Here is a 10,640-nt window from a genome sequence, read left to right as displayed (position 1 = left end):
TTAACAACTCTTCCAGCCCAAGAAAAAAGGTAATGGTTCCCCAACCCTTTTCCCCCTTAGACAGGCCTCCTCTCATCCATCCCCAATCCCTGAGGCAGCTCCTCTCTCCAACTACCCCACCTGAGGCAGGATCCCTGACCGAAACTCACTTCTCCCCTGCAGCAAGCCTCAGGTCCCACTCCCCTGCTCCCCACACCTTCGTGTTGCCAATCCTCGTCATTGGAAAATCATGAATCAGACCCTGAAAAATCAGGAGATTGGCTTAAAAATCATGAGGATTTTTTTAAAAATTTGAAATGTGGATTCTCTTTATTTCCTTTCCAGTTTCTGAGCCTTTAAGGTGCTCTCAGGTCACATTTTCAACCTTTCCTCTGCAACCATGCAGGCTAGAAACTTACCTTTCTAGTACACAATGGTACTAAAGACCGGAAAGCGGTGGCTGCTGGCGAGGAATTTGCTTTGGGGCTTCCGCTGTCAGCCATAGAAGAAGGGGCTCCCGCTGTCAGCTTCTCCAGTCCTCTCCTTGCAGGGCTGACAGCCGGATCGTGGCCGCCTGGGGCTGAAAAAAAATACTAAGATTTGATAGTTCTCTCGCAGGTTGATGAGTGAGATTTAATTTAACTTAGAAATGATGTCCCTCGCAATAAATTCATGAGAATTGGCATGTCTGGGCACAGGCAGAGCCCATCCACCACAAATAGCCCCAGAGCAGTTTTTTCTTCACCCACTCCATCTGACTACAGCAGATTCCAATTAGAGCCAAGTTTAGAGCCTCAGAGGCAGGCCAGCCTGCAGCAGAATATTTGCTGCAGAGACTCCTCTCCACACTGATAGTGCTGCTGGCCCAGCCCTGCTGTGTGGTGAGCAGCAGCAGCAGCAGCCTGGGCCCCCGCCGGCTGAGAGAGACAGAGAATGGGAGAAGGAGAGAGACAGAAAGCGGCCTATGTTCGTCCACAACACTTTAAAGAAGTGCCTGACTAGTCCCTGGAGTGGAAAAGTTTGGGAACCACTGTTCTAGAGCATGGCCCATCTCCACCCACTGGGGTAGTGGTGTGCCCACTCAATCTACTTCCTCAATTGCCCTGCTACACTGCCAGGCTTATGAAGGGTCAGAATAAGAAAAGGAAAAAACAAGGGAAAAAATAAACAAAATTCAGCCCAGACTCCCACCCCCATGTACTGTACATTATTCCAATTTTTCTGAAAAAGAATTATCACTTTTAAGTAAGATCCCCCTGTGTGGGCTTGTCTACACAGGGAAATTTACTGGCATAATTATACCAATATAACTTTCTGTCTGGACACTTATCTCAGGCCAGGTCTATACTACAAACTTACATCAGTATAACTACACTGATCAGGGGTATGAAAAATCCACACACTTGAGAAACTCTCTCATTGGCGTAGTAGCATCTTCACTAAAGTGCTGCAGCTGCACCACTGCAGCGTTTTAAGTGTAGACCTGCCCTCAGAATAACAGATCCTTTTTCTGATTTAATTTATACTGCTTCCAAAGTGTCTAAGTGTCTCCAGTACACTCTTTGGTGTTGGTAACAGTATTTCTCTGACACCATGACAAAACTCCACTCCTGCAGCATTAATTTTGACCTTTGCTCTGTCCTCTTACATGCTCCGTATCTGCAGATTGTATTTCAAGTATGGATCAAAGGCAGTACTGTTTGTCTAACCTGATGGCATTAGAGGAACATCAGGAAACAGCAAAGAGCACATTGCTACTGAATGCCAGAAGCTTAGATATCTTACATTCTTGTTCTTTGAACTAAGTACATGTGGAGAAAAGCAGAGAGGGGGAAAGACAGCAATGAGGATTTAGTGACTCAAATTTGTTAACTGTCCCAGAGCTGTTGATGGCCCTGCTGCTAACTATCTTTTCTTCCTAGGAGAATCTGGGCTTCTACACTCCCTAATGCTGTACGATAGCTCTTTGTATTTCATTGACTATAGAGAAAATGTTCTCAAATATGTTCCTGTGTTTATCATTTGATAGTAAATAATAATGTATTCAATTATTTGCCCCCAGTAGGCAGGTGAAAAATTAGGACAGTTCATTTTTAATTATGGCTAAAATTTAAAGATTACACACATTTTTGAGTTCCACTATTTTTCTATTATAAGTGGAAGCCTCAGACATGTATTCTCACTTATCAGTGAGCCTTTCATGATTAATTAACATGAATCCTAGCTTTAGGTTTGGAAGGGCCCTATCCTAAACTCCATGAAGATGTCTCCCCACACCAGTGAGCTCTCTCACATGCTGCTTCTTGCCCCCTTAAGGCTGCAATTGATTGGTACAGTCTACTGCTTGATTACCTGTGGGTTTTTTCAAAGCTGAAGTATATTTCAGAGCTGTAACAGGTTAAGTATATATGCTTATTTTAAGAACAAAAATTTGTCTGATCACGGAAACAAGACGCTTAAAAGTTAATATATTCTGTTTAAATTTTGGGTACTGGTGCTACCTACACACTTGCTATTTTAAAGTTGCATGTATTTGATACATTGTTGGACTGTTTAAAATAGATGTTTAAAATAGGCTATGATGGAGAAAAGGACAGAAGGCACTGAATTTGGTTTTAATTAGCCCATGACTTTATTCTTAAATATCTGGGTGTTCCCGATAGATAAAATTGTATAGTGCAGGTAATTCCATATGCTTGGGGGACTGCCATCAGCCCTCCCCCACATCCCAGTCCCAGCCAACCCACTGCTGAGACCCTGCCACTTGTCTCCACTCAGATGAGGTTTAAAAGGGGGCTATAAAAGAGAGGGATTGCCTTAAATGTAGGAGCCCCAAAACCCCCTTTCTCCATTTCTTTAAAGAATGACTCCTTTAAATCCTTTACCAATCTGTTTTATCTGATCTGTATCCATTCCCAAAAGAGTACCTGCACTAGACTCTGCCATAAGTTTACATAATGAGTTGTGACATAGCTTAACTCCCCTTTCCTACCCCACTAGGCCCCTGCTCTGTTGCGCATAAGATGAAAAACCCACCTTGCCTTGGCCAATTTGGCAGTAAGGGAAATATTTCCTTCCCAGCTCTCCCTCCCTCCCGCCCAAGAACAGAGTGACTTGTGTAATCCCCATCAGCAGATTAACCCTCAGTAGGTTAAAACCTACTATTTTAACTACTTCCATGGGTGTTTGCCTGGTTCCAGTAAAAAAGGCTTTCCTGGCACAGCCCTGGGGATAAATACTCCCCCTCCCCCTTCCTGTTGCCTGACCTGTGCAGGAAGGGGTAAGTCCCCCCAGCGACCAGGTCTGGCTGACTGTCAGGTGACTGTTTCCTACTTCTTGTGTGGACTGGAGCAGGTAAGGGGTGGCATTTGCGGGCAGAAACTTAAAGGGACAGTGGTCCCTTTCCTATCAGCCTGCTGGACAAGCCATGCTTGCTATTAAAGGGGACAACTTACCTCTGTTAAGCTGGACAAAGGGTCCAACTGCTTAATATGAGGTGAGGGCATTGTCCAGCTATGCCAGAAATAGTACAGGAGGCACTGGATGTAGTTTTAATTAGGCTGCAACTATATTCTTAAATATCTCAGAGTACCTGCAAATAAAATTGTAAAGTGCAGATAATTCCTTTATCCTTTCTGTCAGCCCTCCCCCTTAGCCATGCTGGTCATAGCCAGCCCACCGTTGAAAGCCCATCACCCCACCCCATAAAGGTTAAGTAGTGTCTATAAAGGACCCAGGCAGGGGGTTATTCCCCATCATACCAGTCGTATGAGCCCTGAACCCTATTTTTCTGTTGCTTTAAATCCTTTAAAAATTCATTTTACCTGATCCATACCCATTCCCTACAGGGTATCTGCACTGGACATCTGCCACAAGAAGATGCCAGCAGATAGCTTAGCTGCCTCCTCCCCATACCTAGCTGGGTTCCCAAACATTTACTGATGCCTTCTTGTCAGCCAAAAATATAGCAGCTCCCTAGTTGTATAGATATCACTGAATCACTCCAATACCCCATAAATTAAGCCTGGATAAGAAATTATCAAACCTCCTTGACTACATATGAATTTGGCCACCTGCCTGTTGACATACCTTCTAGTCTTGTTGATTCACAGGGGCTTTACAGCTTCTTACCACACCCTGTATTGCAGCATGTCAGATGAAATAATTTTTACTCCTGGGAAAAAGATCTAGGATTCATCCCAAGTCCCTCTTGGTTCTGAGTATCATGTCTACCTCTTCATAGGTTTCCAAATAATTTTCTCCCAGGTGAACCACAATCACATCTGGTGCCCACTCCCAGATCACCATAGAGTAGATAAGGGGCATCATCTGGTGCCATTGCAACCCCTGATGCCAGGCCATCTCAGGACTGCTTCACCACTGAGCCCAGCTTAGCTGTGAAACTCCAAACAACACAGAAGCCTGCCAATGCACCCAGTAAATAATACTGTGCCTGCAGATATGCATGGCCCTTCTGCAATCATCAGAAATGGGAATACAAGAAAAATTCTCTGATTCCCACGTTGGGGTCTCATGTACATCCTGTATGCATTAGAATGTCAATGTCCAATTGCCTGACTTGCACTGGCCCCCAGACGCAGCTGTGGTGCTGCTATAATGGCCCCAATCCAGAATGAGTGGGAACAAAATTCATGAGCTGGAAGCCCCAACCTCATCAGCCAATTTTAAAACTGTAACAAACAGCTATATTGTGAGGGGGTTCCCGTCACTGTGGATAAAGATGGGCCCCATCCTTAATTGGTCTTATTGCCATATATGCCCTTGTAGGAAGGCGCGTTTTCCTTGGAGCCGAGGCCCGAGGAAGGGCCACAACACCCAGGCCAGACAGTAACAGATCTGGCAGGCCAGTCTGCCCGACAACAGAAGGGTGGAGCTTCCACAGGAAAAGGAAGTATAAAAGGCAGGCCCCGCAGCTCCATAGGGAACAGGCTGCCGCCAGAGGCAGACGTGCTGTTCTGCCAGCTGTGGCTTAGGCCTGACCCCAGCCGGGCAGGTGCCCCGAGCAACTGCCTCCCAGAGCAGAGGTGCCTGAAGCTGCCTGACTTGCCAGGCCCCCGGGACTGGACTGGGCTTCTGGGCCCCCGGGACTGGGTAGGGCCTCTAGGCCCCCGGGACTGGACCAGGCTACCAAGCCCTCGGGACTGGATTGGGCTGCTGAGTCCCAGGGATTTGACCGAGCCTCCTGAGGACCGTGGGTAGGAGATACCCCCTGAGGCCAGCCCTGACTTGGAGGAGCTGCCTGATGCCGAACCACCGGAGTCCTGAGACCTGGAGGAGCTGCCTGATGCCAAGGAACCCTAGGAGCCCTATGACCTGGAGGAGTACCCTCTGCAGAGGAGCTCCCTGACTTGCTGCTGATCGATGAAGAGGGACTGGTGAGCGTGCTGCGTGCCGAATACCCCAGCAACTCCAAGGACATGGAGGACACAGGTACCTGGGGACCAGGGGGAGGAAGTGGCCCAGGGACAGCCATAGCAAGTAGCTGAGTCAGGGGCAAGACCCCCATCAGCGTTTTGCGGTGGGAGCCCCGCTGACTCAGTGGCAAAGGGCCCTGGGCTGGGATGCAGTGGAAATGGGTGGGCCTGCATCCCCCTTCCCTAGCCACCCCGGGAGAACGTGCTCTCCCCTCTCGCTACAGACAGCAGAGGCCACCGACTGCTTACCCGCCCCGCCCTGCCTGAGGGCCGGAGGCCACCGACTGCTTACCCGCCCCGCCCCGCCTGAGGGCCAGAGGCCACCGACTGCTTACCCACCCCGCCCCGCCTGAGGGCTGGAGGCCACCAACTGCTTATCCGCCCCGCCCTGCCCCGCCCTGCCTGAGGGCCGGAGGCCACCGACTGCTTACCCGCCCCGCCCTGCCTGAGGGCCGGGGCTAAGACTGGTTCACAGGCACTCAAATATTCCCCTTGTAAGAAGGTGCTGGGGCCTTCCTCGGAGCCTGGGCCCGAGGAAGGGCCGCAACGCCCAGACCGGACAGTACCACTGGCCTACAGCCCTCATGGGCCCCACAATGCAGATCCTTGCCTTGCTGCCTTCTTGTAGCATCCCTGATCTGTCTTTGACATCCTCAAGGTTAAGATAACCAATCGGCTCTTCTAATGTAAATCCCTCAGTTCCAAGGCCTTTCCCAAAGTATCCTTCTATGACCTAGGCACTAATTTGCTGACCCTAAAAGGCCCCTCAAAAGCTACCAGGAATGCTGCCCTGAACAAGGCTACTCCTTGTCCACCACAACATATGGGATCAAGAATTTGCACCCAATCGCTAAGCATATTAACAGGGATGGCCTGTTAATCATGGACGTGGATCATCTCTAGGGCAAGTGCTTCACAATAACCTCACTAAAAACCTAACTAAAAGCCCTCACAAGCAGGGTGCCTGCTGACAAAAGTAAGATCCGACAGGCATGCTGAAATGGTTGATAACAGCTCTCGGGTTGCCAGCAACACCATGTACTGAAACACCTGGTCCTTTGGGATTGGCCACACTGTGGAAAGGACCTCCCTCTCCTGAAATTACACAAAATCATTAAAACTTCTTTTATGGCTCCTAAATGTCCATAGGAGCCACCAATGTCTGCACTACACTGAAAAGCCATCATACTCCAGATTCCAGAGTGCTTGCAATGTCTGTTTGGGTACTTTGCGGCTCCCGGTGCCCGCTCCCAAAATCTGTCCATCTGAAAATGAGACAACGCATTGGCTATGCCATTATCAACTTTGGGCACATATTGGGAAAAGAAACTGATGTTAAAGGTCAAACCTAGTACAAATGCCCTCACCAACCTCATAATTCTGGATGATCTGAAGGATTGGCGACTGATAACATACCCCACTATGTTGTCACTCCAAAAACACATGCTTTTGTTAGCAAATAATCACTGCCTCTAAAATGGGAAAAAAGTTCAGGACATATTATAGCCTGCCCTATGCCTTTTTGTATCCAAGTGGAGAACCATTTTGATGCACACCATCTACCTTGTTAAAATGCCTCCCAAAAACCATTTCTTCTGAAGCAGCAAAGTGAATCTTCAAGTCATCCTCAAGTATCCATTGTTTCATCCAGGATACCACTATAAAATGGCTCAAACTGTTCTCATACCCCCAAATCCTCCTTCATCTATTTAGTAACTCAGAAAATGGTGAGACCTAGATATTCCTGCAGTGGCTGCTGAAAGCCAGGTCCAAAATGCACACCTTGGGCCACTACCAGCAAGCAATGTTAAGATGCCTTATAATAGACTGCAGCTCATGGAGTGTAATTTTCTTGACCGCTCTGCCCATGCTAATCAAGCCCAGTAGTTCCTAAAGCTTATCCTGAGGGAGTCAAGATACACCCGCCAGTGTGTCTAGCTCAGTCCTCAGGTTGGTCAGTTTAGTGGAGGGCCCCTCCCATTTTGCTCCACTAGAGGTAATCCCAATTTCTGAGACAGTGCACTACTTAAATGACTTTTTGTTCACAAGCAGGGTGGATTCAGATGAATGAGCTGGCATGATGGATGCCTTCCAGGCACTATCTGCCTAGAACCAGATTCCTGAACCACTGCCCAATATAGCATTGTACTGAACTTTTCAACTCCAAACAGGATATTGAACATCCCCATGGCATAGATTTATCCAAATAATACTGTCATTCAATAAAGAAACCCAAGAGGTTAACATCAGAAGGGTGCACCTGCAGCAATTGAAAAGCAGACTTGATGTTACACTTTGCCATCAGTACCCCTGGGCCACAAGACCTAACCATGAGCATAGCCTCATCAACAGAGGAATAGTGAACAGAACAGTCAACCAGATTGTGATGGTATGCAGAACCCCTGGGGTACAGCCTAGAGGCTATGGAACAATTGGGGACACTTATCAACTATTTAGCTTGGGGTGAGCCATCCACCTTACTCTGGCTGGTGACCCACAAACAGCCTCTCCAGACCCTGTTACCACCAAACCCAACAGCTGATGGCACCAGACACCCAACTTAGTTTGATAAATGCTTTCCAGCCACTCACAAACCAACAATAGAAAAACTCCAGCTGGATCCTCAGTCCAGGACCACAGGATTACACCATCTAACCCTGGTCAAAAAGCCTGACCAATAAAGATTATCATCCAGTCCACCCTGCCCTCAAAGTGGAATGTGCGCCAGCTTTTGTTACTAAGCAGTTTGTCTAACCACTTCACTCAAAAAACGCACTGGTTAAGATAAAACATTAAACAAGTTTATTAACTAGAAAATTAGATTTTAAATTATTATAAGTGACAAGTGTAAAGAGATTAAAAGTAGTTACCAAATGAAATAAACATAAGATCACAGTGTAAGTTCTACACACTAACAAGATTTTGAATTAGCAATGTCTCACCCTTGATAGCTGGTACAAGCAGTTTCTTAAATGCAGGCTGGGCAACCTTCCCTGCCTGGGACTACCCCTCCCCCAGTCCAAAGTTCTTTATCTTCCAGACGCTCCTCCAAGTGTTGAGTTGTGGGGACAGAGAAGCCAAATGATGATGTCACGCTCTTTCTTTTATAGTTTGTTTCACCTTGCTAAAACAATCGAGTTTGTGACCTGTGGAGTTATCCTCCCTGGTCAGTCAAGTCCCATTGAGAATGTATTTCCTACAGTGAAGCCTTCATTGTAAACAATTCCTATTAGGGGAATCTATTCCTGAATGGGTGAGAGAGAGTCATTAATGCTTTCTGGCCACTCCATTGTTGTGCCTAAAAGGCTATTTGTGGGAGTTTTCCACCTTGCAACATGTTCTAATAGCATGTTCAACAATGTTTCATAACTTCACATACAATGGTAGCACATACAATCCGACAAGATATTAATGTTCATCCAATGAAGACTTTTAAAATAATACCAAACAAGGTGTACCTTGTAGAGAACATATCCTAATTACATGACTCTGGTGAATATGGAGTTTCTGGGGTGTTGTTCTCAGACAAAGGGTGTCACACAGGTCTGTTTCATTGTTAACTGAGCTGCCCCAAGGGTAAGAGGCACCAAGCCCAAGGGAGAAACCCACAAGTTCTTTATAGGTACATGACTGAGTGATGCTGCTACTCTATTAGCCTTTAATTCTTTTCCTTTATGAAAAGACCTAACCTCACTAAGGACATCATATTTTTGGACATTACATGACTTCTTTCCCCCATATATGGGATTGCAAACCCTTCCCATAAATACGTCCCACCTATCTTGTTAGGGTAATCCCAAAGGAGCACCTTTAACACCCCAAGTTTAACCAGAGATAGTGCTTTTGTCCAATACCCCACTATCAGTTTGCCCCACCCTTCTTCCTGCTTCTTGACTCCCATGCCTTATTCCTGCACCCAGGGGCCTGTAGGGAGCACCTGATTTATCTCTCAGTCTGTCACCATACTGTGGCCTTCCCCACCGCTTTAGCAATTGCTGGCTCTACAGGTCCCAAAGCATGATTTGCAAGCTGGTCTAAATTTTTGCAGATGCTCCTGTCACACTGTCTGAAGTGGCTCACCATAGTAAGTGCCAGGCTCAGATCAGACTGTCAGAAAATAGAGCAGACACCCAAACTGGTGGTATATTCTATAATTAGATTTCACTAAGCCAATAACAAATGTGCACTTCTGGATCACTATACCAGTATTATCATAAGTCACAGACAGTCCCCTTAGGCATTCTGGCCTATCCTGCCACCCAGACAAACTGGATTTAGTGATAATGATCAAATAAACCAAAAATCACAGAAAAGTAACATTAGGTTACTCCCAGTCCCAAAGATCAGTCACTTACCCCAGTCAAATGGTATTTTGGATCTCACACCAAAGACAATGCTGACAGATAATTCTATAGTAAACTAACAATAGGATTTTTAGCTAAGAAAAAAGAATGAGAGTTATTAAGAGGTTAAAACAGGTAAAATATAAGAACAGGTGAGTCAAAGTTTGTAAATCGAAAATGACAGCAGTTAATGTAATACACTGCTGGTTTCCCAAAAGTCTTTTCAGGAATCCCAGATGTTTCTGGAGATCACCATTTTGCATTTGGTATCTTCCCTATAAGAGTCCACACAATCAGAGATATAGGATCATTCCTTGAAATCCATTTTATAGCGTCTCCAGAAAATAATCTGAACAGTGTCTTCACCCATATGGGTTTGGATGAGTAGGAAATGCAGACTGAGTCTGTGATTTCCCATTGTTGAACACAACCGCCCTTGCTTTGAAGTTAGCACTCTTCTTCGTTTGCATTTCCCTAAGGCTTCATCTGCATTTAATGGGTTATTTAGTTACAAGGATATACAAAATGTAAATGCCTGCCATCACAGTATAATAGATAAGTGAAAACAATAAAAGTCCATTCCATTAGTTTTCATGAAGTTTTAACACTTGACTACAATCTTACATTAACACACCTTTGATCTAGGGTTATTTAATTACAGGGTATACATAATGCAGAAGTAATATAATAGCAAACTACATGAGCTAGACAGACAAAAACAATACAATCAGCATCTGCTTTGATCTCTATTAGCATACAAGTGAATTAGTTTGAACACATACGAACACCTAACACTTTGACATGCGCTGGCACCTGGCCCGTCAGCACCAAAGCTCCATGAACAGCTGCCTTCATTAAATACCCAGAAAACGTCATTACAAGT

The sequence above is a fragment of the Emydura macquarii genome, unplaced genomic scaffold, assembly GCF_026122565.2.
Source record: "Emydura macquarii macquarii isolate MOO-44397 ecotype Brisbane River unplaced genomic scaffold, CSIRO-AGI_Emac_v2 contig_719, whole genome shotgun sequence".
NCBI lineage: Eukaryota > Metazoa > Chordata > Testudines > Chelidae > Emydura > Emydura macquarii.
The sequence above is the reverse complement of the archived record's forward strand: the minus strand, read 5'-3'. Positions refer to the sequence as shown.